Source organism: Somniosus microcephalus, chromosome 3 (genome assembly GCF_052327205.1).
Source record: "Somniosus microcephalus isolate GS21.2 chromosome 3, FLI_Smic_1.0, whole genome shotgun sequence".
NCBI lineage: Eukaryota > Metazoa > Chordata > Chondrichthyes > Squaliformes > Somniosidae > Somniosus > Somniosus microcephalus.
The window spans coordinates 42,465,594-42,493,136 of record NC_140989.1 but is presented as its reverse complement, the minus strand read 5'-3'; the positions used below and the strand labels follow the sequence as shown (position 1 = coordinate 42,493,136).

The following is a 27,543-nucleotide window of genomic DNA, read 5'->3' as shown; positions in this document are numbered from 1 at the left end:
ATCCCCAAACCTCAAAAACGTCGTCCGCTTTCATTCCGTGTTATCCTTCTCTACCGGTGGAACCCTAATCCATGCCATTCCTCATTCAAGGCTGGAGTTCTCCAATACATTCCTAATCAGCTTCTCATTTCCATCCTCCAGAAACTACAAGTCATCTAGAATGCCATGGACCTGTGCTAACACCCACATTCCCGTCCTTACCAAGTTCCATCAGCTGCAGAGAAGTGGCTTGAAGACAACTGTCCTCACCTTAAATTCCTCCCATAGCCTCACCATTCCTACCTCCACGATCTTCAGAAATACGTTCCTGAGCATACCCATTACTTCTCATTCCCTGGTCCCTCAGTTCACCGTTGGTGGCTGCTTTCTTCAGCCACTATGCTCTTGGCCTCTGAAACGCCCTTGGAATCTCACACCTTGTCACTAAAATCCCTTCTTCTCGACCATACTATTGTCCCCTTCTCCTCTCTTGCTTTTTCTTCCCTGCTCCTATTCTCCTCAAATTTAGTCTTTGGGCAAACCAGGATTAGGCTTCTTTTCATTGTCTTCACTCAGAGGTCATGGGCCAGATTCTAAACTCATATCAAGGGTAATTGAAATGAAATATTCCAGCACGGAGTGTGACAGCATATTGGAACGTATTGCTCCATCACACTGCTTAAAAGTCGGGAATTTAAATTGATTGTTCAGAGAACATTACAACCTCAAAACTGTTTTGTACTTTTCTCTAATGTTTGTTTATACTTTAAAAGTACATATGATACAACTCAGCACAGATGTGGTTTAGAATCTAATTTAATTGAGATATAATTGCAAATTATTAGCTGCATTCTAATGGGAGGCACAAATGCTTTCCAGCTGCTTAATAAAGGTTTAATGTTGTTTACACAGAATTCATAACCAAGGGGTTAATACACATACTTGTGCATATTTCTCCACTCACACATTTAATTTATTTTAGAATATATGCAATGATTTTGTATTAGCCTCAGTTGGTTATGGCTGGAGCTGGCAATGATCACTTTACAATTACTAACGTTTCAGTGTGGGCAACATCAGCTGAACAGAGTGCAACATGCCATCCAACATGACACCAGCCAACTGTAAAGGATCTTGAACACAATATATACAGTACGAAAACAAGTGACTATACGGGAATAATTCAAGGTTCGCATTCGATTTCAGGGTTCAGATCTCTGTTAAAAACCAAACAAGCATCCCTCCCACTGTTTCTTTCATCATTTGAAACCCTCCACAAGATGATAGCTTTATAATCACTGCTGGGTACCCATTATTCTCCAGCTAGCTCTCACTTAAAAAGGGTTCTGAAAGTGCTTTTAAGCGATGTTAATTTAAGCAAAAAGCGGTCTGATTCACCTAATGATATTTTTAATGTGCATGATGGCTGTTCAGTTGAGCACAATTCACAGTTTCTGAACACACTTAACTCGGACCTCACCGTCCTTGGCCTCTTGTATTGTTCCACGGAAGCTCAACATAAGCTCGAGGAACAGCACCTCATCTTCCGATTAGGCACTCTGCAGCCTTCCGGACTCAATATCGAGTTCAACAATTTCAGATCATAACCTCGGCCCCTATTTCATTTTTTCTTGTAATTTTTCCACTCCTTTCCCCCCCCCCCTTTCCTTTTGTTTCTCTCTCACACCTGGCAGCTATCTCTTGCCCTGCCAGTACACTTTACACCTAATCTCAGCCTATTACCATCTCGTCTAGCTTCTAATACCTTTTATTGTCTCTTTTACTTCTTTTGTTTCTTTTATTCTTTTGTCCGATCGCAGCCCTGCCTCCGATCTATCTTTTATTTCCAGTTTTGAAGAAGGGTTCGACCCGAAACGTCAACTCAAATTTCTCTCCACGGATGTTGCCTGACCTGCTGAGTTTTTCCAGCATTTTCTGTTGTTATTTAGGATGTGTCTCGTCAGCTGTACATTTTGGGTAAACCTTGTACCTCTGGGATATCGGGCTGTGACAGAATAAATCACTTTTGCTGTCTTTCTTGTGTAGGGTTGATCAGATCTCCAGCACAATTCATTGGCCACTGATACTCTTTTAGGATTTCTTTCCTGGCAAATAAGTTCCTAGAACAACCATTTATTTGGAGCCATTCGATTAGCTACTAGGAAATGTTGCCCACAACTGACATAGAATTCTTCCAGCACAATCCTTTACAATGCATTTTTGTGGATGGTATTGATCCTTTTTAATGTATGTTTTAAAAATACATTTGTCTCAAATAAACACTATGGCCTCTGAGTGAACCAAATTTTAGAAGTGATTTTGTACCAGATTTCAGCCTAGAAGGATGATCTCATTGTTGTGCCTATGCAGCATTTGCTCCACATCAGGCCTATCTATTTAATTCCATTTGCCTGTGTTCTCCCCCCTTCCTTTAATATTTTTATAGAATCATAGAAATTTCAGCACTGAAGGTGGTCATTCGGCCCATCCTGTCAACATGTGTGTACTTTTGTGGTGTAGATTCTAGGCTACCAAGAACTGAAGTGAGACTGACCAAATTCAGTCACCAGTGGTGTTGCTTGCATTTTACACACCACTTGGCTCACAACGTTTCAATGGTGTCAATGCCCCTTTAACTGGCTTCGGACATTCCAACAATTGTAGGCAGGAGGATTGTATGATGCAATGGTTTGGCAAACTGACCTCTCTCACTTCTGGGAGCGGAATTTATATTCAGTGAAATTAAGGAATTTGGGGGGAATTTTAACATGGCTGAGTGGGTGGGAGTGGGTGCAGGCAAGGGGTTAAATGGGGAGAAATTCCAAGTGTGTCGGGAAGCCGGCTCCAACCCGCCGACTTCCGGGTTTCACTGAGACGGGACAAGGGGCGGGCAGCCAACCTGCTCCCAGGAGGCAGGTTGGAATTTTAACTATATTAATGAGCCCTGAATTTAACCTGCTTTGCAGGTTTTACTGTGGCCGGTCTTGTTTCTCTGGACTCTGGAAACCCGGCAGCTGCAGTATTCCGGGGACAGCCTCAGGGAGCACTCCATGTGGATCAGGAGTGCTTCCTCCCGGCCCCCCAAGTTCCCCCACCATCAGCCTCCCCTTATACAACCTCCACCCCCGGGGTCGGGGGATGGGGATCAGACACCACTTGGGATCGGAACCCCACCAGGTCAGGGAACAGATTCTCCTTCGGGATCGGACCCACCCAGGATTGAACTCCCCCCAGGGTTGGGGATCGGACGCCCCTTGGGATCGAACCCCCACTTGGGATCAGAGATCAGACCTACCTGGTCCTCCGGAGTCCTCCCCGCCTGACACGAAGCCAAGCCCATCAATCAGGCTGACATCCAGGTGGGGAACCTGTCAGGGCCAAAAGACGCACGCTGTGGACTTAAATCTCCACAGCATTTGGGAAAACCAGACTTCCGGGTTTCCCATGTGAAGCTTTCCCCCTCTCCCCCTGCCTACGCAACCCGTCCTGGTAACTATCCAGTCCTTTATGTTTTAAAGGGACCTAAGTGAAGAATATCTGGTCAATCTCGACTGGCTTAAATTGTAGTATGTTTCATTCAGAGAGGCTGTAAGAACTGGCTAGTGTGGATAATGGAATTGTCACATTGGTATAGTATTGGGTATTCCTCTGGCACTGCCATTAAGAATAATTTGAGGGAACTGTATCCTTCATCTGCCCCACGTAATACCTGGGCACACAAAGTAGGACCGTGCTACATGTCAGCACTCACTTGGATGTGCTTAAATTGCAACAAGTATTGATGAAAGCTGGTCCCCTCTCCAATGTATAGTTCAGCTATACAGACCAGGAGGCTCCCAAATTTGATCCACAGTCTGTAATGAGTTAGCTGATTTCAGTCAAGGCAGTGACCTCGGCCCTCTGTTCCAATGAAGCTCAACGTAAGCTCGAGGAACAGCACCTCATCTTTCAATTAGGCACTTTTCAGAATGATATTCATGCCCTGCATCATATTCCAACTTTCTTGTAACCGACTCCTCATTAACTTCAATACACTGAGCGGCATTGCCCTGGTGCAGGCAGAAATCAGGATGATTAGAGTTTGGAGAGAAGTTCATTTTCTGTAACAGTTTCCTTTAATGAAGATGGATAATTGGGCTTAGGGGAAATAGTCACCTTATAAGGGTTATAGATCTTCTGTAAACGGATCAACAGCGCTTGCAAAAAAAGGGCCCTATAGTTTCCCTCAGCATTTTGGATTAGGACTGGGAAATCAGCCAAAAATTTTGTTCTTGCCCACTAACCAGCATCCCTTGCTGGAAGTGTACATGGAGGACAGGATCAGACCTGCAGCTATTCGGTGACATATATTCAGTAGTTTTGAGGTTTGAAGGAGCAGGGCCTTGGTCACTGGGGATGGAGAACAACCACGTGTCATTTGTGTCAGTCTTGTTGTGATTTCCCTGTGTTTGAATAGGCTGCTGACAGTCAATGTGGTTAACCGTCACTTGGGCAAAGCACTGTTAGGCAGCCAGCACCTGTAGAACTGTACCTCAGGAAGCAGTGACACTTTCAGAGAGGAGGGAAGGGGAACATTGGTGAAAGAAAACCCAATGATTTCAGTAAAAGAGAATTGTTCCAATGCTGCTATTCTGTGACATACATTCAGTCGTGACAGAATGTATTAAAGGAGCAGGTGAAACAGCGATTTACTTGTACTTCTTTCAATTTACTAAACTGTTTTCGCTGCTGTACACTGGGGAGACCAAACGCAGATTGGGTGACCGCTTTGCGGAACACCTCCTTTCAGTCCGCAAGTGTGACCCCGAGCTTCCGGTTGCTTGTCATTTTAATTCTACTCCCCACTCCCACTCTGACCTCGGCCCTCTGTTCCAACGAAGCTCAATGTAAGCTCGAGGAACAACACCTCATCTTTCAATTAGGCACTTTTCAGATCATAACCACTGCCCCCATTTTTTTGGACAGCAGCTGTTGATGATTCTGTTATTCCCATTTACACCTCCTCTAGACCCATCTTTTGTTTCTTTACTTGTCCCATTACCACCCGCCCCCTTTGCCTTGCACCATCATCCCTTGTGTCATTTAATCTCTCCTGCATTACACGCTATCACAGACCTTCCCTTTTGTTCTTTCCTCCCCTCCCCCCGCACTTGCTTAAAACCGGTTACATCTCTAACTTTTTCCAGTTCTGAGGAAAGGTCATCGACCTGAACCGTTAACTCTGTTTCTCTCTCCACAGATGCTGCCTGACCTGCTGAGCATTTCCAGCATTTTCTGTTTTTATTTGAAGGAGCAGGGCTTTGGTCACTGGGGGTGGATAACAACCACATGTCATTTTTGTCAGAATGCCATGTACAATTTGGTGACTTTCTTCTTAAGTGGTATAATGATGTGTTCCAGTGCAAATGTCATCGTTATGTCTCAGTGCTTGACAAATGCAGAAATACAGAGTTCACCAAGAACCATTTCTAGAAAGACACCACCCCTTTAAGAAAGGAATGATATTCATACCCTGTATCATATTCCAACTTTCTTGTAACCGATTCCTCATTGACTTCAATACACTGAGCGGCATTGCCCTGGTGCAGGCAGAAATCAGGATGATTAGAGTTTGGAGAGAAGTTCATTTTCTGTAACAGTTTCCTTTAATGAAGATGGATAATTGGGCTTAGGGGAAATAGTCACCTTATAAGCGTTATAGATCTTCTGTAAACGGATCAACAGCACTTGCAAAAAATAATTGAGATTACAATACTAATATTCCTGCCCTGTACAAATCAAATCTAGAGAAGATTGTGCACTGTACATAACTGGGTGACTCTGTGCTCTGTGCTGACTCGAAGCAGCTGGTCTGTTCTTTTTCAGTTCATTATCATCTTTTGAAGGGTATGGTGTTATCCAGCAAGACATGCACCAGTCTCAGATGTTAGACCTTATTCAAGAGATTGGCTTAGTTTGCAGAACATTTGTTGCTAAAGATGCCTCATTAACAAAGAATAAACAGAACTGAAACAAAGACGAGCAGTCAAGCGGGAGATCATGTTAACGCGATGCCCTAAGCTCGGATCAGTACTTTTTCCATATACACACCAAAAAGAAAAAAGATGTTTATTGTCTTGACAGTTTTAATTTGTGTATTCTCATTCTTCTTTATAGAGGAAAACATACAAAAAAGGGTCAGCGATTAGAGGGAAACTATGAACCAGCATTCAATACAGGAAACATCTGATAAGGAGGAACCGTTAGGGATGAACCCTCAAACAGGCCACCCCTCACTTGGTAAGGTTTTCAGCTTTGACACGTATTGTACACTTATAATACACACCTTGTAAAAACGAATCTTGGTGTGAGCAATCCACAGGAGCTGTATCCTGCTTGTACGGTTGTCAGGTACTACTAATACAGCTCTACCTATCCGCATGTTAGACAAATAAGTAGCATCTCTTCCACTAGCATCACTGCTCGTTTTGCTCACATACTTTAGCACCTTTACTGGTTACACACCTCATTTCTAGCATACTGTATACGTAGCACACTTGACACTGATAGGCACACCAGACAGGTGTAAAAGTGGCATCTGTCTTGGCTACAAATATCATATATTACTTTTGGGTTGCATATCAAATGTGCTCGGAGTGATAAAAGATAGATTGGCATTGTTCTGGTGAGGATCAGATGTTACTCAGCATTGTCTGTGTGGAGTTTGCACATTCTCCCCGTGTTTGCGTGGGTTTCCTCCGGGTGCTCCGGTTTCCTCCCACAGTCCAAAGATGTGCGGGTTAGGTTGATTGGCCATGATAAAAAAATTGGCCCTTAGTGTTAGGGGGGGATTAAATACGTGGGGTTACGGGGATAGGGCTTGGGTGGGATGGCTGTCGGTGTAGGGACCGGGTGCTAGGGTTTGGATGATCAGCCATGATCTCGTTGAATGGCGGAGCAGGCTCGAAGGGCCGAATGGCCTACTCCTGCTCCTAGTTTCTATGTTTCTATGTTACACGCAAGTGAAAAAAATGGGGTCGATTTTGACTCTCAGCGTGTTTCTGGCAGGAGACCACGGGAGTCAATTAATTTTGCACCTGCTCGCGGCAGCATGAAGCGATGTATATGATTTGAGATAGCTATTCTGCTTATTATATGTTATCTGCCCACAGAGTTTTATGTCATCAGCGTATTTGCTACCACCATAACTACAGACATCATCATTCACGAGTATTGTGCATAGCAAAACTCGGAGAACAGGTCGCTGTGGAACTCCACTGTTTACCTTTTCCTCGGATAGAGCATTTTCCAATTAGATCACCTTCTGGGTAGAAATTAGACCTTGTTGCACCTGTTTTCAAGGCATAAAATGGGCACAATGAAACCCAATGTCTAACACCCCAAGAATGCCTAAAAAATGTCTGACTAGAAATTGGGTCGGGCCATTTTTCATACGTCCCTGGTGGCCGCTTAAAACCAGATATTAGGCCCATGACATATGCCCGACGCCCGTTTCAGATCTCCTCACAGAAATTGGGTTGCGATGAATGGGGCAGGGATTGGGCCTGCTCCACTCAGGATTCTTCAGTGACCACTGCGGCCTAAGCAATGGCTGCCAACTAAAAGTATTGTGGACCCATGAAGAGCAGGGGTGCTCTTCCCAACTCCACAGCACTCCTGGCAGCTGGAGCTGGCTGCGATTGCTGCCGCCCGCCCACCCGCCCCGTTATCCTGTCCAGCCTGTCAGCACTGTAGGATCCGTTCCCGCCACCACCCCACAATGGTAAAAATTGGACTGAAATATAAAAACCCAGAACTGCACAGCCCGCAAAAAGGGCACGGCAATAAAGGGTTAATTCAAACATTGCAGCCGAAGCTACGAACCACCAAGAGACTGGATATCCATTTTCACAGACAATCTAAAATAAGAATGCTTCTGAAAAGGAACATTTACCTTAAGGGGTTACATTGTTCACCTTGGACCATGGCTTCAGAAGGGCCCTGAAGCATTTGAATACGAATGCTAACATAAACCAACAATTAGCATATGCAGTCACCTTGGGAAGGTTGCATTGTCAGAAAGGACCTCAATACAGACAGTCGGTGCCCAAGTAATCAATGGACAATACGAGGGACAATTAGCCATCAAGAGTTCTCTGGTAGAGACATTCACACGTTTTGATACGGCCATCGTGTGCACAGGAGGGGGGCCAGGAAATGTGTTTCAAGATATTGCAAGTTGGTTTTGGTTTAAAGTAAGGCACTTCGAAGAGAGTCAGCATGGGGAGCTAATGCAAGAACAAAATAACAACAGAAAATGCTGGAAAAACTCAGCAGGTCAGGCAACATCCGTGGAGAGAACAACTAGCAGAAAGATTCGGGCCTGCAATCAACTCCAGGAGACAGCCGATCGGGAGCGGTGATTGTATGTTTCAGTCAAATCATAGAGGGGGCTTTTGTGATCGAGTCTGAGTAAGTTGTAAGTTTCAGTCAGATCACAATAAGGGTTTTGTGATTGAGTCTGGGTAACTTTATATGTAACAGTCAAATCGCGGACGGGTTTAACGGTGTCATATTGTGTCGATGCAAATGACCCTTGCGTAGGGGGTTGTATTTTGGGGTTGTTAGTCTAATATAAATCGTAGGGATTTATACTGGGGAGGTAATTGTGTGCGTGTGTTCAATAAACGAACGAATCAAAGGTTGAGCCGAAACCCTGTGCCGTGTGTATTTTGTTCTTATAAATCCTGACGTCCAAGAACTGTGTGTAACTGGGGACCAGTATCGGAGAAAACCCCTTACAACACTTACGGAAAGGCAGGCGGCCTGAAATTAGTTGCTGCGTAAGGGCGCGCTACCTGTGGAGGCATGACAGGCGCCAGCTGCCCGCCCACATTATTCAGATGAGGCTCAATCCAAAACTGGACGCCGACCAATTTCCATCCTCAGCCTTCTGTTGCCAAACATGTTCTCAATCCAAGACTTTTAAATATTATGTAAGCATCAGGCATCCTTACAAGCCTTACATAATAAACTTTGTCAAACATTGTTTGAAAAACCCAAGTACTTTGTTGGTTTACTTCATCCATTAGCTATGTTATCTCATCAAAAAATTATAGTAGGCTTGTGAAGCATGACGTTTCACGTCTAAAATCATGCTGACAGCTGTTGTGGATACTGGTGTCCTTTAAATGCTCTTTTATAGCATCCCTCTGGAAATGTTCTTGCAATGGCTTTTAGGCCTGCAATTATCAGTTTCATGCCTTATTCCTTTTTTAAATATTAAAACATAATTTTCCATCCTCCAGTGCTCAGGTACTTCGCCAGCACTTAGAGACTCTGAAAAATAGCAACCAGAGCACTAATTTTGTCCTGTAATTCCTCAAGGATTCTCGGGTGCATCCCAACTGACCCGGGAACTCTGGATAATTAATCCTTTCAGCTGCTGCATCGCACATTCTTTACTAACTCCCATATCTCTTATGTTCTAATCGAGCCACTTATTCTTTGACCTTCCTTCTACAATTAACACTAACCAAACCTTTTTTGGATCCCTCTTGCTGTCGACTGCGATTAGTCAATCTACTTCGTTTTTACTTTCTCTGATTTGTTTTTAAGCTACACTCAGTTGCCTTTTTATCAATACCGATTCCACATCCTATCCATCATTAAAACCACTTATTTCCACCTTTGCAGCATTGCCTGCCTCCATCCCTACCTCAGCCCCTCTGCCATTGAAGCCCTTATCCACACTCTGGTTACCTCCAAACTCTATTTCCTCAATGTCCTCCATGCTGGTTCTCATCTTCCACCTCTGTAGGGAAAGAGAGTGGGGATAAAGGCTATGTGGTCAGATTGGCTGGATGTGACAAGTGATGATCCCGAGGGATCTGTTCTGGGGACTCAACTTTTCACCATATTTATTAATGACTTGGATGAAAGAATAAAAAGAAAGAAAGACATGCATTTTACCTGGATGTAATATTCGCAACCTCCTGTAACAGTACAAAAAAGGAGTAAGAAGTACATTTTACGTCCATATAGGTAACCCTTATCTAATAGATGAAATCCAGTCAATGTCATCAGGGTATGTATGTATATATACACACAAGCAACACCCAATCCCATACCAAAGATAAGAATACATTTCATAATCACGTCAGTATTGTCAATTAAAGGAGCGCACGATTCATTAAAAGCATTCAACAGCAGAAGCATGCAATATTCTGTCAAAATAATATATGTGATGAGGTGACACACTTTGATGTGCTTTGTGTCATCATGTGTGTTTGTGAGTGAAAAGCTGTTTCACAAAGACAGCACCGTAGCTTTGTCCTAGATATTCAGGAAATGTATTCAACTGTAGAGAGAATCTTTTAGCAGGTACTGTAGCATGGGGGAGAATTCAGTTCTCAAGAGGGATTTAAGCTGGCATTGTTTATATAGACAAAGCTTTTTCAAATGACTTGGAGATCAAATCCCGACTTCATTCCTCTTTGGAACTCAGACAGGTGCGCTGCAGAGATATGTTAAACAAATGTCATCTGCTCCCATTTCCACCACCTTAACCGTTCAAAAGAATTGGTCGTTTATAATTCATCTTCAAGAGGATAAAAAGCAGCATTAAAATCTTTCTTAATAAATCATAAAACCAACTGAAAAAAGGGTTATTTTTAAAATCAACATTTTAAAAATCAACCGGCTACCAACCATAGAGCACATATACCAGAAACGCTGTCTACGGAGGTCACGGTCCATCATCAAAGACCCTACCTACCCCAGCCACAGTCTGTTCACCCTCCTGCCATCTGGGAGACGCTACAGATGCATTCGCACCCATACGACCAGATTTAGGAACAGCTTCTTTCCCAGGGCTGTCATCCTACTGAACTCCACAAATAAACTCTAAAGCCTGCACATCTGCCAATGCACTTTATTATGGTTATGTTTATGTTAATATACTACAAGCCAAATGTATGTTGAATGTTTAAATGTCTTAATCCAAATGTACACTCTCGGGAGCCGCAAGCCTACATTTCATTGTACTGCACTTGTGCACTAACAATGACAATAAAAGTTGATTTTGATTTGATTTAATGGCACCACACTCCTTTGCAAAGAACACTTTGTTATATGTTTGATGCAAAGCTCCTTCCAATGTTGACATAAATTCAACAAATATCCAGGGGCCTCGATTTGAAGTTGGGGCGGGATCGGTTCAGCGTGGGCCTGGGCCAGCGACAAGACCGCATGCCGAGGCCCAGAGAGATTTCAGCTCGCAGGCCTCACTTCCATATTCAGGATTAGACTCCCGCCCGCACCCAACAGGAATCACTGCGTGACCAGTGGGCGGGAGTGGGAATTCAAGTGGCAGGGGGCCATCGTCGACACTTGCGGGAATGATCCCCGGCTGTCAGGTAAGTTGCGGTCAATCCCGATTGGGGGAGAAGGGAAGCCTGGGGCAAGGGAGGCCCAAGGTTTCCTTGTGGGACCCAGAGGATTGATGGACCAGGCTACCTGGCAGCACATTAAACTCTCCCATTTTACCTTCCTCCTCTGCCAAGGTTGCAGTCCTGGTACTTTGGCTGAAGAGTTTCCTCTCTGTCCATCAATATTATGCAGCACATGCTTGAAATGTCCGCCATGGCTCAGTTGGTAGCACTCTCACCTCTGAATCAGGAATTGAGGTTGAAGATCAGCCACGATCTTATTGAATGGCGGAGCAGGCTCAAGGGACTGTATGGCCTACTTCTGCTCCTAATTCTTATGTTTTTATGTTCCAGAGACTTGAGCACAAAAATCTAGGCTGACACTCCAGTGCAGTACTGGGGGAGTGCTGCACTGTCACAGATGCCGCCTGTCATAAATCTCATCATCGAGAAACTACCTATGAAATAACACTGGACGGCCAGCTGGTGGTGCCGTCCAAGGAGTATAAATACTCGTGCGTTGGCCCCAGCTTGCCAGGGACATTTTGTAAAGACAAGGAGCTAGTGAAATACAACTAGACTTCCATGTTCTGAAACAAGTTGATTAAAGCCTTGCTTTATGCTCAAACCAAGTGCGTAGTGAGTTTTATTACGTCACCGCCTTTTGGATGAGATGTCAAACCGAGGCCCCGTCTGCTCTCTCAGGTGGACATAAAAGATCCCATGGCACTATTTCGAAGAAGAGCAGGGGAGTTCTCTCTGGTGTCCTGGCCAATATTTATCCCTCAATCAGATCACTAAAACAGATTACCTGGTTATTATCACATTGCTGTTTGTGGGAGCTTGCTGTGCACACATTGGCTGCCATGTTTCCTACACTAACTAACTAACTTTCTTGCCAACACTTTCTCAGAGTTGGAGAGCAGAATCCCACTGAAACTGTCCAGGCAGAAGAACCTGAATCAACATATAAATTGTATGATACACCAGATTTCCAGAATTGGGATGGAGGCATTATATTTCCATTTGGCCTCTGTTTGGAGGTTCCTCATTCGTGTTAATAGGCAATGCTGTGTATGGAAGTGTGTGTGTGTGTGTGTGTGTGTGTGTGTGTGTGGTTATATGGGATTGGGGGATCACATAGCAACCATCTTCACAGTCTACCTGTCCCTTGAAAGACTGCCGCAGCATGAAGGCATCATGGATATTGCCAATGTGTTGCGCATTCAATTGCGTTGATGGAATTAAAGCCTTTCCTATTCATATATGGCATGACATTATTGATAGCAACCATTTTGGCTATCATCATTGAGGAGTTGCACACTTGGAAAGCCTGCAACCTGGTAAAAGTGCTGCACTCTGTTGTGCTGTTGTCTCCTTTTCATGGGGAAATGGACAAACATGTTTCTCCTGGCAAGCAAGGCTTCTGTTACCTGGTTGACTAACTTGGCAAGTGTCATCATAGAAACATAGAAGATAGGAGCAGGGGTAGGCCATTCGGCCCTTCGAGCCTGCTCCGCCATTCAATGAGATCATGGCTGATCATCCAAATTCAGTACCCTGTCCCTGCCTTCTCCCCATATCCCTTGATCCCTTTAGCCTCAAGAAATATATCCAACTCTTTCTTGAATATATTTAATGAACTGGCCTCCACCGCCCTCTGTGGCAGAGAATTCCACAGGTTCACCACTCTCTGGGTGAAGAAATTCCTCCTCATTTCAGTCCTAAATGGCTTACCCCTTATCCTTAGACTATGACCCCTGGTTCTGGACTCCCCGGCCATCAGAAACATCCTTTCTGCATCTAGCCTGTCCAGACCTGACAGAATTTTATAGGTTTCGATGAGATCCCCTCTCAATCTTCTAAACTCCAGTGAGTATAAGCCCAATTGACACAATCTTTCCTCGTACGTCATTCCTGCCATCCCAGGTATCAGCCTGGTGAATCTTCACTGCACTCCCTCCATGGCAAGAATGTCCTTCCTCAGGTAAGGTGACCAAAACTGCACACAATACTCAAGGTGCGGTCTCACCAAGGCCCTGTACAACTGCAGCAAGACATCCTTGTTCTTGTACTCGAACCCTCTTGCTACGAAGGCCAACATACCATTTGCCTTCTTAACCGCCTGCTGCACCTGCATGCTTACCTTCAGCGACTGGTGCACAAGGACACCCAGGTCTCTTTGCACTTCCCCTTCTCCCAATCTATTGCCATTCAAATAATAATCTGCCTTCCTGTTTTTGCCACCAAAGTGGATAACCTCACATTTATCCACATTATAGTGCATTTGCCATGTTTCTGCCCAATCACCCAACCTGTCCAAATCGTACTGGAGTTTCATGATATCCTCCTCACAGCATACCCTCCCACCCAGCTTTGTGTCATCTGCAAATTTGGAGATATTACATCCAATTCCCTCGTCCAGATCATTAATATATATTGTGAACAGCTGGGGTCCTAGGACCGATCCTTGCGGTACCCCACTAGTCACTGCCTGCCACTCGGAAAACGACCCATTTATTCCAACTCTTTGCTTTCTGTCCGCCAACCAGTTCTCTATCCAAGTCAATACCTTGCCCCCAATCCCATGTGCCTTAATTTTGCATGCTAACCTCTTATGCGGGACCTTATCGAAAGCCTTCTGAAAGTCCAAATACACCACATCCACTGGTTCTCCCTTATCTATTTTACCAGTTACATCCTCAAAAAATTCCAGTAGATTAGTCAAGCATGATTTACCTTTTGTAAATCCATGTTGACTTTGTCCGATCCTGTCACTGCTTTCCAAGTGCTCTGCTATTACATCTTTTATAATGGACTCTAGCATTTTCCCTACTACCGATGTCAGGCTTACCGGTCTATGATTCCCCCGCTTTTTCTCTGTCACCTTTTTTGAATAGTGGGGCAACATTAGCTACCCTCCAATCCATGGGTACTGTTCCAGAGTCTATCAAGTTCTGGAAGATGACCAGCAATGCATCTACTATTTCTAGGGCCACTTCCTTAAGTACCCTGGGATGTAGATTATCAGGCCCTGGGGATTTATCGGCCTTCAACCACTTGTCAGCCTTGGCTCAGTGGTCACATTCTCACCTCTAAAATCAGAAGGTTGAAGCCTTACTGCAGAGGCTTGAGCACATGATTTAGACCGAGACTTCAGTACAATACTGAAGGAGTGCTGCACTCATCGGAGGTGCCGTCATTCAGATGAGATGTCTTTTAACGGAGGCCTCGTCTGCCCCCTCAGGTGGACGTAAAAGATCCCATGGCACTTGCTACCACATGGAGTAGTTGAGGTGAAAAAAGAATAGACTTATTTAAAGGGAAGCTAGATAAACACATGTCAGAAATGAATAGAAGAATACGTTAATAGGGCGAGATGAAGTAAGGTGGGAGGAGTCTTGTGTGGAGCATAAACACTGGCATTGACCTGTTGGGTCAAATGGCCGACTTCTGTGCTGTAAATACTATATAATAATGATACTTTCTGAAGAAGAGCAGGGGAGCTCTCTTGATGCCCTGGTGAATATTTATCCTTTAACCAACGCCACCAATTTATCTGATTTGTCGAACCTTGCTGTGTGCAAACTGGCTGCTGTGTCACTTACATTACATCAGTAACTAGACTACAAAAGCACTTAATTGGCTGTGAACTACTTTGGGATGTTCTGAGATTATGAAAGACACTATATAAATGGAAGTCCTGTCTTTCTTTTGCAGCTTGGAAAGATCCAGTCATGTAAAAATTAAACACTGGGTTGACCTCCACTTCGGGTAGAGCTGCTCCTGTCCTTGTCTGCCGGTTAGGCTCCAATAGATGGCACAACTCAGTGACAGCCTTTATCAGAGAGTGCAAAGGCAGATCTCTTCAGATTTGGCCGAGTAAGTGTACCTGGGTCTATTTGAATCCTAGGCAAAGTCCATGGGGGTGACAGACAGACAAGGTGCAAGTGTATCTCCCACTTCTATCTGCTTAAAATCTTCAACCATCTCCAAATCCATAACAGCTATTGGGAAGCCCCAGTGGAATGCCCATTAGGCAGTCTGGTTACAGATTATGTTTACAGTGACTGGCAACAGTCGTACCTTGGCTTCAGTTCTGTGCAGAAGGAATCTTATGTCGCAATAATGCAGCAGCAAACAGCTGAAGCAAGCAATGCAAAAGCAATAATGTGGAAATTGAAGTGTGAAAAGTCAAACTATGAACTAAATTGGGATGTGGTGCCAACCGGTCAGTCCCAGCTTTAAAACCCCAACTCCTCAAGCAAGAGAGTTTGGAAGCACAGAAGTGCTCACTTTATGCAGGGTAGCAATGCTACAGGAGCGAAGAGACCAGCAAACCTATGGAATTCACTGGGGGGTGTATTTAAACTAAGATTGGCCAAAATTAGGGGGTATAATGAGGATCTCCAAAAACTGTAGAACTTGCTCCAGTGGGGAATTGGGAGTACAGTAATGCCAGCAATCAGACGTACCTGTCCGATATGCACATCTGTGCTAGTGCCAACAAAGAATCAACCCTATATTATAATATATTCTGCAATACAAGGTAGAGTGTTCATCGTTATATTACATAGCCTCCAGTTCGCTGTCAGTAATACCATAGTGGCCACTAACTACTAAGAAAGGCCCAATTTTCCAATTTTTGTTTTGCAACCTTTACATCTGCAATTAATTTTTAGTAACAAAGATACACAACAAAAATGTTTCAAATCGCTGAAGGTGTTACCTTACAATTCCAATATACTATTTTCAAAACTATTTGCACTTACAGGTGGGAATTTCCCCATTTTCCAGTATGTTGAAAGAGTTAAAAATGTAAATAAAAGAATGGAACGGGGCAGATTTTCCCACTGAGAATTTTCTCAACCTGGAGATATTAGATTGCCCATGTGAAACAAATATGGGAAATTCAACTGGGGAAGAGCGCACGCTGTTAAGGAAGCCTGCCCAATTTTTTGTCCGCTTAAATGAGTGGATGGGAAATCGGGCAGGGTCTATTAGGAGTGTGCAGTTTGCCCGCCCAATTTTCCTGTATTCATTGGATCACCCAAGTGATCACCACCCTGATTATAAATCGCTCAACCTTTGGTGGCCGTACCTTCTGTTGCCGAGGCCCTAAGTTCTGGAATTCCCTGCCTAAACCTCTCCGCCTCGCTACCTCTCTTTCCTCCTTTAAGACGCTCCTTAAAACCTACCTCTTTGACCAAGCTTTTGGTCACCTGCCCTAATTTATCCTTATGTGGCTCAGTGTCAATTTTTTTTGTCTTAAAATACTCCTGTGCAGTGCCTTGGGATGTTTTACTACGTTAAAGGCGCTATATAAATACAAGTTGTTGTTGTTGTAGTAGGATGAAAGAATCTATCCCCACAGTCAATGCAAGTCACACAAGTCATAACAGTCTGAATCTGAACATGGCAGTGACCCCAAGACATGACCTGTAATCCTTATCATATTGTTTCAATTGCAGCTGGCAGCCAGTTTAGAGTCCCTGAAGCAGACGTGAAGAATTGGATTGACAATAGTGAATGACAGGATAATCAGAAGTTTGCAGTGTTGTAATTCCTGACTCCACTGATGACTTCATTGCTGCAAGGTGCCCTCAAGAATAATACAAGTTATGTGAGGCACTTTCCAGTGGTACACAACCTTTCGGCTACAAATCGATCAGTTAAAAAAAATCATGAACTTTATTTTTGCTGCACCATGTATTACGGCGGAGCAAGACAATTCTACAGCACAATGTTATTTTGTGAAAACTATTTTTCAGCACTTTGATCATGTCTTGTACCTTTTGATACGACTATCATATAAATCAATGTCTGTCATATCGCACTGATAGAGTAACATAGGATTGTACAGGACGTCAGCCCATCTGGCTGGTCCTAGTGTTTAGAACCATCAATTCCCACAACACCTCTCAAACCCCTCCATCAAATTCTTCTTCTGGCACTTACCCAACTTTCTCTGGAATTTGCGCTGATATAATCAGCCACACAGTCTTCCCTTGGCAGTCCATTCCACAATTCACTACCCTCCGCATAAATTAGTTAAATCTAAACTGTCCATCACCCTTCCTCTCTCTTCCAAGTCCGATGTTGTGGAATCTGTGGCTATGTTAAACATTCATCGTGTCTGTACCCTTTAAGATCTGTCAGGTCAGCCCCCTGCCTTCTTTTCTCCAGTGCAAAGATTCCCAGCTTTTTCAACTCATAAATCAGGTGCCTCATCCCTCCTCCTTTGTATAGTGCAGTTTAACCCCTTTGTAGTTCCCTCCTCCTTAGCCAACATGCACAGAAAGCTATCGCAACTGCTTCTGAACCCGTAGGATTTGCAGCTCTACCTTTTACTTTCATGCATGTGTGATAGATTCTGCCTGTTGTTAATTTATCAGGTTTGAGTTGAAAATCCTGACTGTGCAAAACATCATCTTTGCACAGCACAGCTTGAAATGGAAAGGGAATGAAAGTTTTGAAGTCTGTGCCCTAACTTCCAAGCAAGGAAAAGCAGGCCAGCAGAACTTGGCCAGATACAGAGTTAAGCTATTTGAAATCTGGATGATACAGGTAGACTATCCTTTATCCGAAAACCTCGGGACCAGCCGTGTTTCGGTTTTCGGAAAATTTCGGATTTCGGAAGGTATTTTATAAGACTGGGAAATTTGTCGGGGGTGGGTCGGCGGGGGTCCGCGGGAGGGTCGGCGGGGGGGGTCGGCGGTGGGGGTCGGTGGGGGGGGTCGGGGTCGGTCGTCGGCGGGAGTCGGGGTCGGCGGGGGGGGGTCGGCGGGAGTCGGGGTCGGCGGGGGGTCGGCGGGGGGGTCAGCGGGGGTCCGCGGGGGGTCGTCGGCGGGGGTCGGGGTCGTGCGCCACTCTGGTCATGTCGTGCGCACGACTTACGCTGAACGAAAAAACCTTCGGTTTTTAGAGAGTTTCGGTTTTCGGAAGTTCGGATAAAAGGTAGTCTACCTGTATAACAGGGAATATTTTACCAAGTGCAGCCAACAAATCCTATAACATAGCAAATTACAAAAAGTGACAGACAACCAGCTAGGGATGTTACACTGTGTGAAACCACACTTGTAAGCTTCTATCACCAACAAGAGAAAAGCTCCTTACTAAACCCTATGAAAACAAGCCAGTACCTGTTTTGTCTGCAGGGAAATTCTTGAGCCCTTCCACTGTGTTTAGTAGCAGGGATGAATCAGTTGGTGGTCAGGTCACCAAACTAAAATAACCTATGAAAGAAAGAAATCAAGGTTGTATAATTGCATTCGTACTCAGTAAAATGCATCATCAACAGATAACATTTGCTTTTCTAATGTATCAAAGAACCAAGTTGTAAAGTCTGCGCCTCAATAATACACGGACTTCAGGAGAACAGTTTAACAGGTACTTTACTGAACAAGAGGCAGCTTGAAACTGAAACTACAGAAGCCTGCTAGGGCCTTTTATACAGGGGTGGTCACTGCCGGTACTGCAGTCTAAGACCAGTTATTCCCTTAAAGGGACATACATAACAATTCCTCCCCTTTTAGGTAAACAGTACATAACATTCATTTAACAACTAAATAATAACTAATTACAATTACAATTTTCTCAGTAATATATACATCAACGAGAATAGTCATTTATAAGTTCAGTCTTTGAGGAGGCTTCCTGATCCGGACTGGATAGCGCCTTTCTCGAGTATCCTGTTCTGGCGGTGGAGTCAATTCTGGCTCATTGTCATTGGTTGGTTCGTCAGCTTCCAATACCCCTGCTTCTGAGGTAGACACAATCTGTACTTCGGGCTCATTACCAGGTGCACATGTTTGTGGTACAGGTTTGGCTTGTTCCTGTGACTCTAGAATCTGGTCAGCATGGCGTCTCATGATGCTCTCTCCAACGTCCACTGTGTACATTAGTGGTCCCTGCTGTGTGCATATCGTGCCTGGCTGCCATTTTTCTGTTCGGTAGTCACGGGCCAAGACTGGTTGCCCTATCTTGAAGCTCCTGGTTGGCTTCTAATTTATGTGCTGGAACTGCTTATCCTCCACATCTCGTCTTATGTTTGGTTTGAGCAAATCCAAGCGACATCTTAGTGTCCGGTTGAAAAACAGTACGGCTGGAGCTTGTTTGGTTACTGCATGTGTCGCATTCCGGTAAGCAAACAGGAAGTTATCCACCTTGTGTTGCAGTGGTATGTCGTCATTATACATTGCCTTTATGGCCTTTTTAAAGGTCTGAACAAACCTCTCAGCCAATCCATTTGTGGCTGGATGATATGGGGCAGATGTGTAATGTTTCACCCCATTATTCTTCAGGAACCTCCGGAAATCCTCAGACACAAACTGTGGGCCATTGACGGAACAGATCTGTTCTGGCAACCCATTCCTGGCGAAGATGGTCCTTAGGACTGCAATAGTTTTCTCCGTGGTGGTGGAGGACATTTTAATGACCTCTGGCCATTTCGAATGGGCGTCCACAGCAATTAGAAACATTGAGTCCATAAATGGACCAGCGAAATCAATGTGTACCCGTTGCCATGGAGATGAGGGCCACTCCCATGGATGTAGCGGGGCCTGTGGTGGAGCGTTTTGGACCTTCTGGCATCCTGTGCATCTCTTGGTCATATCCTCGATTTCTTTATCGATTCCCGGCCACCACACAAACGCCCTGGCTAGGCTCTTCATTTTTACCCCTCCCAGATGACCCTCATGAAGCTCATTGAGCACTCTATCTCTCAACTTGGGTGGAATTACCACTCGGGATCCACACATCAAGGTTCCCCGGCACACTGACAGCTGTTCCCTCCTTGGCGAGAATGCTGGCAACAGTGAGTCGCCATATGCTGGCCATCCCTTCACTGTCAAATCATAGACCCGAGAGTGTGTCGGGTCATTTCGGGTTTCCTTCTCAATACTTGCGTTTGTAACAGGCAAACATTCAACTATGGTCGCATGGAATATCTCCACCGGGTCCACTGCAGGTGCTTCTTCCGCCGTAGGCAACGGTAGGCACGACAGCCCATCAGCGTTTCCATGTTGTTTCGTACCTTTGTACTCTATGTCATACTGATGCGCCCCTAGAAAAAGTGACCATCTTTGCAGCCGTTGCGCCGTCATCACCGGAACGCCCTTCTTTGGGTTAAAAATTGAGACCAGGGGTTGATGATCAGTCAGTAAGGTGAATTTCTGCCCGTGCAGATAGTGATTGAACTTCTTCACCCCCCACACCAGGCTGAGGGCCTCCCTGTCAATCTGGGCGTAGTTACGCTCGGCTGAGGTTAGCGAGCGCGATGCAAAGGCTATTGGCCTCTCTGAACCGTCACGGAATTTGTGTGACAGCACCGCTCCAATGCCGTAAGGTGACGCATCACATGCCAACCGAATCGGTAGTGTTGGGTTGTAGTGGGCCAATACTTCTTTTGAAGTGATTTGGCATTTACATTCCTGAAAGGCACGCTTACACTCATCACTCCATTTCCATGTTACACCAGTTTGAAGGAGGGCGTTCAGTGGGTGCAGAATTGTAGATAAATTCGGCAAGAACTTATGGTAGTAGTTCACCAACCCAAGGAACGATCTCAGTTGCGACACATTTTCTGGTGCTGGAGCCTTGACTACAGCCTCAATCTTGTCCGGCGACTTATGCAACCCTTCCTCATCAATCATGTGGCCACAATACGCGATTTGTCTCCTGAAGAACTCGCATTTGGGGCGGTTGGCTCGTAGCCCATATTCCTGCAATCTCGTGAGCACCTGTTCCAGGTTGGCAAGGTGTTCATTGTCATTTTCGCCCGTAACCAGGATGTCGTCCAAATAACACTGGGTCCCCGGGATCCCTTGCAGGGCTTGTTCCATTGCCCTCTGCCACATAGCCGGGGCCGATGCTACCCCAAATACCAGTCGATTGTACTGGTAAAGGCCTTTGTGAGTGTTTATCGTGAGGTATTTCCTAGATGCTTCTTCCACCTCCATTTGTAGATACGCTTGAGCCAGGTCAATCTTTGTAAAACGTTTCCCTCCAGATAGTGAGGCGAAAATATCTTCTATCCGCGGAAGCGGATACTGTACTGTGTGCAGGACTGGGTTCACAGTCACCTTGAAGTCCCCACAGATGCGAACCTTCCTTGGCTCCCCAGGCATGCTGCTCAATGCTTTCTTCATTACAGGAATGATGGGTGTGGCCCACTCGCTCCAGTCCACCTTAGACAGCACCCCCAAATGCTCCAGACTCTCCAGTTCAGCTTCCACAGCTGGGCGTATCGCGTATGGTACTGGTGTGGCCTTGAAAAATTTTGGGGTTGCGTTATCCTCAATCTTTATGGTTGCCTTTACTCCTTTTAGAGTCCCAAGTCCTTGTTGGAACACCTCTTCCGCGTCAGATAGAATTTGTGACAGACGTCCAGGTGCGACGTCATCATCTTTTTTGTCAGTCACAGTTAGTGCCAGAATGGAATGCCAATCCAATTGTAGTCTTTGGATCCATTCACGTCCCAATAATGGTGGTCCTCCATCTCGTAGTATATACATGTATAGTTTCTGTGTTTCCTTTCCGTTATATTCAACTGGCACCCTTATTTTTCCTCTGGGGTAGACCTTTTGCCCCGTGTATGTCTTCAATACAGGGACGTGTCCTTTAAGGGTATGTGTGAGAATAGCCGCTCATAGTCTCGTCGATTCATGACAGTTAGGGCTGATCCTGTGTCCAATTCCATCTTCACTGGGGACCCTGCTATCATGAGGGTGACCCAAATGGTTCGGTGATCTTCTTTTGCGATCACGTTGTGTAACTTTAAACAACTTAGTCGCCTGCTCCCGGAGTCCTTATCACTCTCCTGATCTTCTGAACTACTATCTGTCAGTTTCTTTACTTTCCTGTATTGTTCCTTAGTAGTTCTTGTCATGTTGGTCTTCTTTCCCGACCTGCAGACTCTTGCTATATGTCCCATTTTCCCGCATTGCCTGCATATTTTGTCTTTAAACCAGCAGTCCTTCTGCTCATGGGTTGTTCTGCCGCAGCGATAGCACTTTTCGGCTCCATACGCCATTCGCCATTTCGTTAGCGCTGTATTCTTGTGGTTTCTGTTGTATTTCCGCAGCTCCCCATGCTGCTGCTTCGTAGGATACTGCCACGCTGAAAGCCTGTTCTAGCGTCAGGTCCTTTTTTGAAAGTAGTCGTTTCTGGGTTCCTTCACTCTGGAGCCCGCAGACAAACTTATCCCGTAAGGTGTCTGCCAGTCCTGCTCCGAATTGGCAGTGCTTTGATAACTTGCGTAGTTCCGTAAGATAGTCAGCATTGCTCTCATCTTTGTGCTGGTTTCTTTTATGGAACTTGAATCTTTCTGCTATCAGCAGTGGTGTAGGGCTTAGATGTTCCTGTAAGATATGAACAATCTCCTCAAAACTTTTCTCCATTGGTTTAGCTGGGGTAATTAAATTCCGCAATAGGCCGTACGTACTCGCACCCATCAGATTTAATAATACCGACGCCCTCTTTCCATCAGCCACCTCATTTGCCTTGCAGTACACTTCAATTCTTTCCACATACATGGTCCAGTCTTCTACCTCGTTGTCGAAAGCAGTGATACTGCCACTTTTCGGCATCTTGGCCGATTTAAAATGGCACCTCCCGCGCTTTTGCTTCTTCCCCAATGGAATAAAGTGGCGCCTCGCGCGCTTTTGCTTCTTCCCCAACGGGATAAAATGGCGCCTCCCGCGCTTTTGCTTCTTCCCTTACTGCCACGCTGCTCCTAGCGTTCTACGGGGTAATGGCGGCGACCCGCAGCTTCGGCGCGTCTCGCTTTCCTTCCCCCCCGTTTAGTTTCTCTCCGCTGTCCTGTTCTCGAGCACCGACCGCGCCCTGTGCGCTCCACCCTCTCTCTTGTTTTCTTTTCCCGGCGACGCTGCGCGGCCCGATTTGTAGAGCCGCTCGATCGAGCTTGAGCCCGCCGCAGTCCAGAAGGGTCAGCGCGCTACCTGCTACCAGCACGATTCGCTGGAACCACAGTCTCTCCCGCAATTCTCCAAACACCGATGGATTCTTTGGGCGGTTGCCCTCGGTCAACGCCCGTTGCTCAGACTATGACCTTCCAGGACCTTCCTTTCAGGCGAGATCCCCGTAAGATGATGCCACACTGCAGGTGAGTTCGAACTTACTTGTCGCCACTGTAAAGTCCGTGCCTCAATAATACACGGACTTCGGGAGAACAGTTTAACAGGTACTTTACTGAACAAGAGGCAGCTTGAAACTGAAACTACAGAAGCCTGCTAGGGCCTTTTATACAGGGGTGGTCACTGCCGGTACTGCAGTCTAAGACCAGTTATTCCCTTAAAGGGACATACACAACACAAGTTGTTTGAAGAATGTCTATAAAATATTGAGAAGTGCAGGTGACACAGCACACTAGTGCTTTAACATGTTTGCTAATTAGTTGGGACATAGGAGACAGAGAGTTAGGTTAAAGGGAATAAACTCTGATTGGTGGGATGTGACAAGTGGTGTTCCTCTGGGATTTGTACTGGAGCCTCAACTTTTCACCACATACATCAATGACTTGAATGAAGGAAGAGAGTTGTACATCCAAGTTTGCAGATGACACTAAGTTAGGAGGCACAGTAAGTTGTAGATGGGAGCAGGAAGTTACAAATGGCCATAAGCAAATTAAGTGAATGAGAAAATCTATGGTAGATGGTGTTCACTGTGGGAACATGTTAAGTCATCCATTTTGGAGCCAGGAAAGACAAATATTCTTAATGGTCAGAGATTAGGAATTGTGGAGGAGCAAAGGGATTTGTGTGGCCAGGTACACAAGTCAGCCTGGCTCACTATTGGAACCTGAAGGTGTAGACCGGTCACTGGCGGTTGGGATTATCTCATTCAGCTCCAGGTAATCACGTAAGCCAATACCCCAACTGGTAGAGTGGTTCTAATTGGACAACCAGCGGGAAGTTTATCAGTGTTCTGTAACGGTAAGCTTTACAGGCTTAGCTGGTTAAACTACACTCAGGGATCCTAACTCTGGGCTGCACCAACCTGTATATAAACACACTCAACATAGGTAAGTGGCATGTGTCCTTATGGGGTTGGGAGAGAGAGAGAGAGAGGAGAGAGAGAGAGAGGAGAGAGAGAGAGAGAGAGAGAGAGAGGAGAGAGAGAGAGGAGAGAGAGAGAGGAGAGAGAGGAGAGAGAGGAGAGAGAGAGAGGAGAGAGAGGAGAGAGAGAGAGAGAGAGAGAGAGGCAGAGGCAGGCAGGCAGGCAGGCAGGCAGCAGAGTTAGGACATGGGCAGCGAGTTAGGACACGGGCAGCAGAGTTAGGACACGGGCAGCAGAGTTAGGACACGGGCAGCGAGTTAGGACACGGGCAGCAGAGTTAGGACACGGGCAGCAGAGTTTTGGATGACCTCAAGTTTACAGAGGGTGGAAGATGGGAGGCCGGCCAGGTGTAGTCAAGTCTGGAGGTAACAAAAGGAAACTGGATGAGTACATGAGAGAAAGAGGAATAGAAATATATGCCGAAAAGTTGAGATGAGGTAGAGAGAATAGCGGCGGGGGGGTGGGTGGGGGGGGAGGAGACTCGTGTGGAGTATAAACACCAGCACAGGCCAGTTGGGCCGAATGGCCTGTATCTGTGCTGTATATTCTATGTAATTCTATGTAAAGTAGTAAGTAGCATCATCAGCCACCCCAAATATCAAATCCCCTCAAAAGATATGAGTTCTCATACTAAATATGCAAAAGTTAGAAACATAAACAGAATTAATTCTAAAAATATTACTGATCAAAATTTCAGTTTATTACTTTGAGTGGATCATGATTAATTGGCAAAAAATAACAAATTGTAATTTAAACTTACTACAGCGCATTTTTTATTTGGATTAGCTGTCCAATTTTTATCAGTCGGCCCTGACAAAACAGGCTGCTGAAGCTCTGCATTCTGGTGCCAGGATGATACCACATTTCACAGATACATGTAGCGCCAGAGATAGCAGTCCCTGTTCGACCCTCTGAAGAGCCTGTTCAGCAACTTCTGCTCGCAGTTCTCCTCCCACATTGTTTATCCTGGGTCACCCAGTGAGCTGGGCGAGTGGGTTGGAGGAACACCTGTTGGGTCTGCTAAACCCACCATCCACAGGCCCGGAATGCACAAGAACACTGCAGAGGGACTTGCCAACTGCTTGTCCGAGCTTTATCTTTTATTCCAAAAGTCCCCAGGTGACCATGATGTACGGCCACATCGGTTGATTTGAAGACTTCAGTGGGCACTATGGGATATTGGCTATTTTATGAGCGGCTGTGGCTAAATTGTCATTTAATTTACCAGTATATATTTTCAATGTGGATGGACCATCTGTGTTTTTTAATTAACTGTTCTTTCTTTCTAGGGAGAGTGCCTGTGGCTGTATGGAACAAAACAGGACACTGAAATTCCGCAATATTTGGTCACCACAGGATATCGAATGTCTTATAGACAGGAATTTAGAATCATCACTTAAAAGTTACTGTCATCACTTTTAGGTTGAACAGGCTTCATCGCATGCCATCCGATCAGCATGAACACAAAAGGACACTTAAGTGAAATAAGGAAAAAATCTATAAACGCTCACACTATATCACAACATTATTTCTCATACTATAGATAAAACATTGGCCCAGAAATTCGGGTCCCAACGCGTGAGTACGCACGGGGTACTCACGCGTTGGCCGAACGAAAGTGCCGGTTTCGTGCACGCACTGCGCATGCGCGGGAAACCGGCACTTCCGTTCCCCTGAAAGAAGGGGTTCAGTGGTCGAACGCATGCACCGGAGGGGCAGCGCGTGCGCATCGAACTTACAGTTTTTTTGCAGGTTTCTCCGGGAGGGTAAGTCTCCAGCAGTTACACTTTTAAAAAGCAGGCATAAGGCCTGCTTTTAACAAGGTAAGTGGTGAATTAATTAAAATTAAAACATTTTTTCCACAGGTTTATTATTTTTAAATACTTTAAAGAAAGGTAAGTTTATTTTTAGCCCCGTTAGAAAATGTAATTAATTTTTTCAAAAATTTAAATTATTGTTTGAAACAGTTATTTCATGTAATTTATAGGTTATTTTAAAAATGTGATATAAAAAAAAAATTATTTGAAGATTTAGTGATGTTTTGGGGCTTATAGTATTTATAAGTTGACAGGTCTTCCTGTCAAACTTATGAATGAAGCATTCCCTGCTACCATTGGCTCTCCATGGCCCACATGATCCCAGGGGACGCATCGAACTAACTGCGCCCCTGGGATACGCAAGCACTGCGCGCCGGCAGTTGGAGGAGGCCCAGGATCGGAATCCCACGTGGGCCCACAACTCAACGGCTGGCGCGCAAGATAAGTGCAGGTCAGGTGCTTGCACCCGCGGGAAGCCCCCGACCTGAATTTCTGGGCCAATGACTTAAATTCATGGTGTTGCTGAAATGAATATCCAAAGTGTTTCCAGCAGCAAGAACCATTTATTTTCAGAAACGTTTGCAAATTACTTTTTTTTTTGCTTTAAATATATTGGTTCCTGTGGTGTTATAATTGATCCATGATGGGGATTTTTAGTTGATTAAAAGCTGGATTCTAAAATTGGTTTTAAAATAAAACAGCAAGATACAAGCGGGGGTGAAATTGGACACGACCTAGGGACGCAAAACAGGTAGACACAGTCGAAATAACAACAGAAAATGTTGGAAAAACTCAGCAGGCCAGGCAACATCCGTGGAGAGAGAAATAGAGTCAACGTTTCAGGTCGAAACCCTTTGTCAAGACTGAAGAAGCACAGGCAATGAAACAGATTAAAAGACCAGTTTGGGGGCTGGGAGAGAACAAAAGAGAAGTGAAGAGACATTAAGAGGTATTCAAACGAGACGAGATGGTGATAGGACTAGTGGAGACAAAAGATGGCTCTAGATTAGGTATGAAATGCGCTGGAAGAATGGGAGACAGCTGCCATGTGGGAGAGAAAAAAAAGGGGGGGGGCGGGGGAGGGCCAAAACAAAGGTGTGGATAAAAAATATATGTAAAAATGTAATGGGGGCCGAGGTTATGATCTGAAATTGTTGAACTCGATATTGAGTCCGGAAGGCTGTAAAGTGCCTAATCAGAAGATGAGGTGCTGTTCCTCGAGCTTACGCTGAGCTTCCGTGGAACAATGCAAGAGCCCGAGT

The 27,543-nt window shown here is 45.1% G+C and overlaps 1 long non-coding RNA gene across 1 annotated transcript in view; it reads right to left on the bottom strand.

Moving 5' to 3' along the window:
• Window positions 1–9,928: 9,928 nt before the first annotated feature.
• Window positions 9,929–27,543, bottom strand: part of LOC147121004 (uncharacterized) — a 504,333-nt gene continuing 486,718 nt past the window's right edge. Inside the window, exons 2-3 of the long non-coding RNA XR_015075372.1 lie at window positions 18,530–18,622; window positions 9,929–9,953 (exon numbers count right to left, since the gene is read on the bottom strand). This is a non-coding gene — a long non-coding RNA (uncharacterized LOC147121004). The remainder of the gene's footprint in view (window positions 9,954–18,529; window positions 18,623–27,543) is intronic.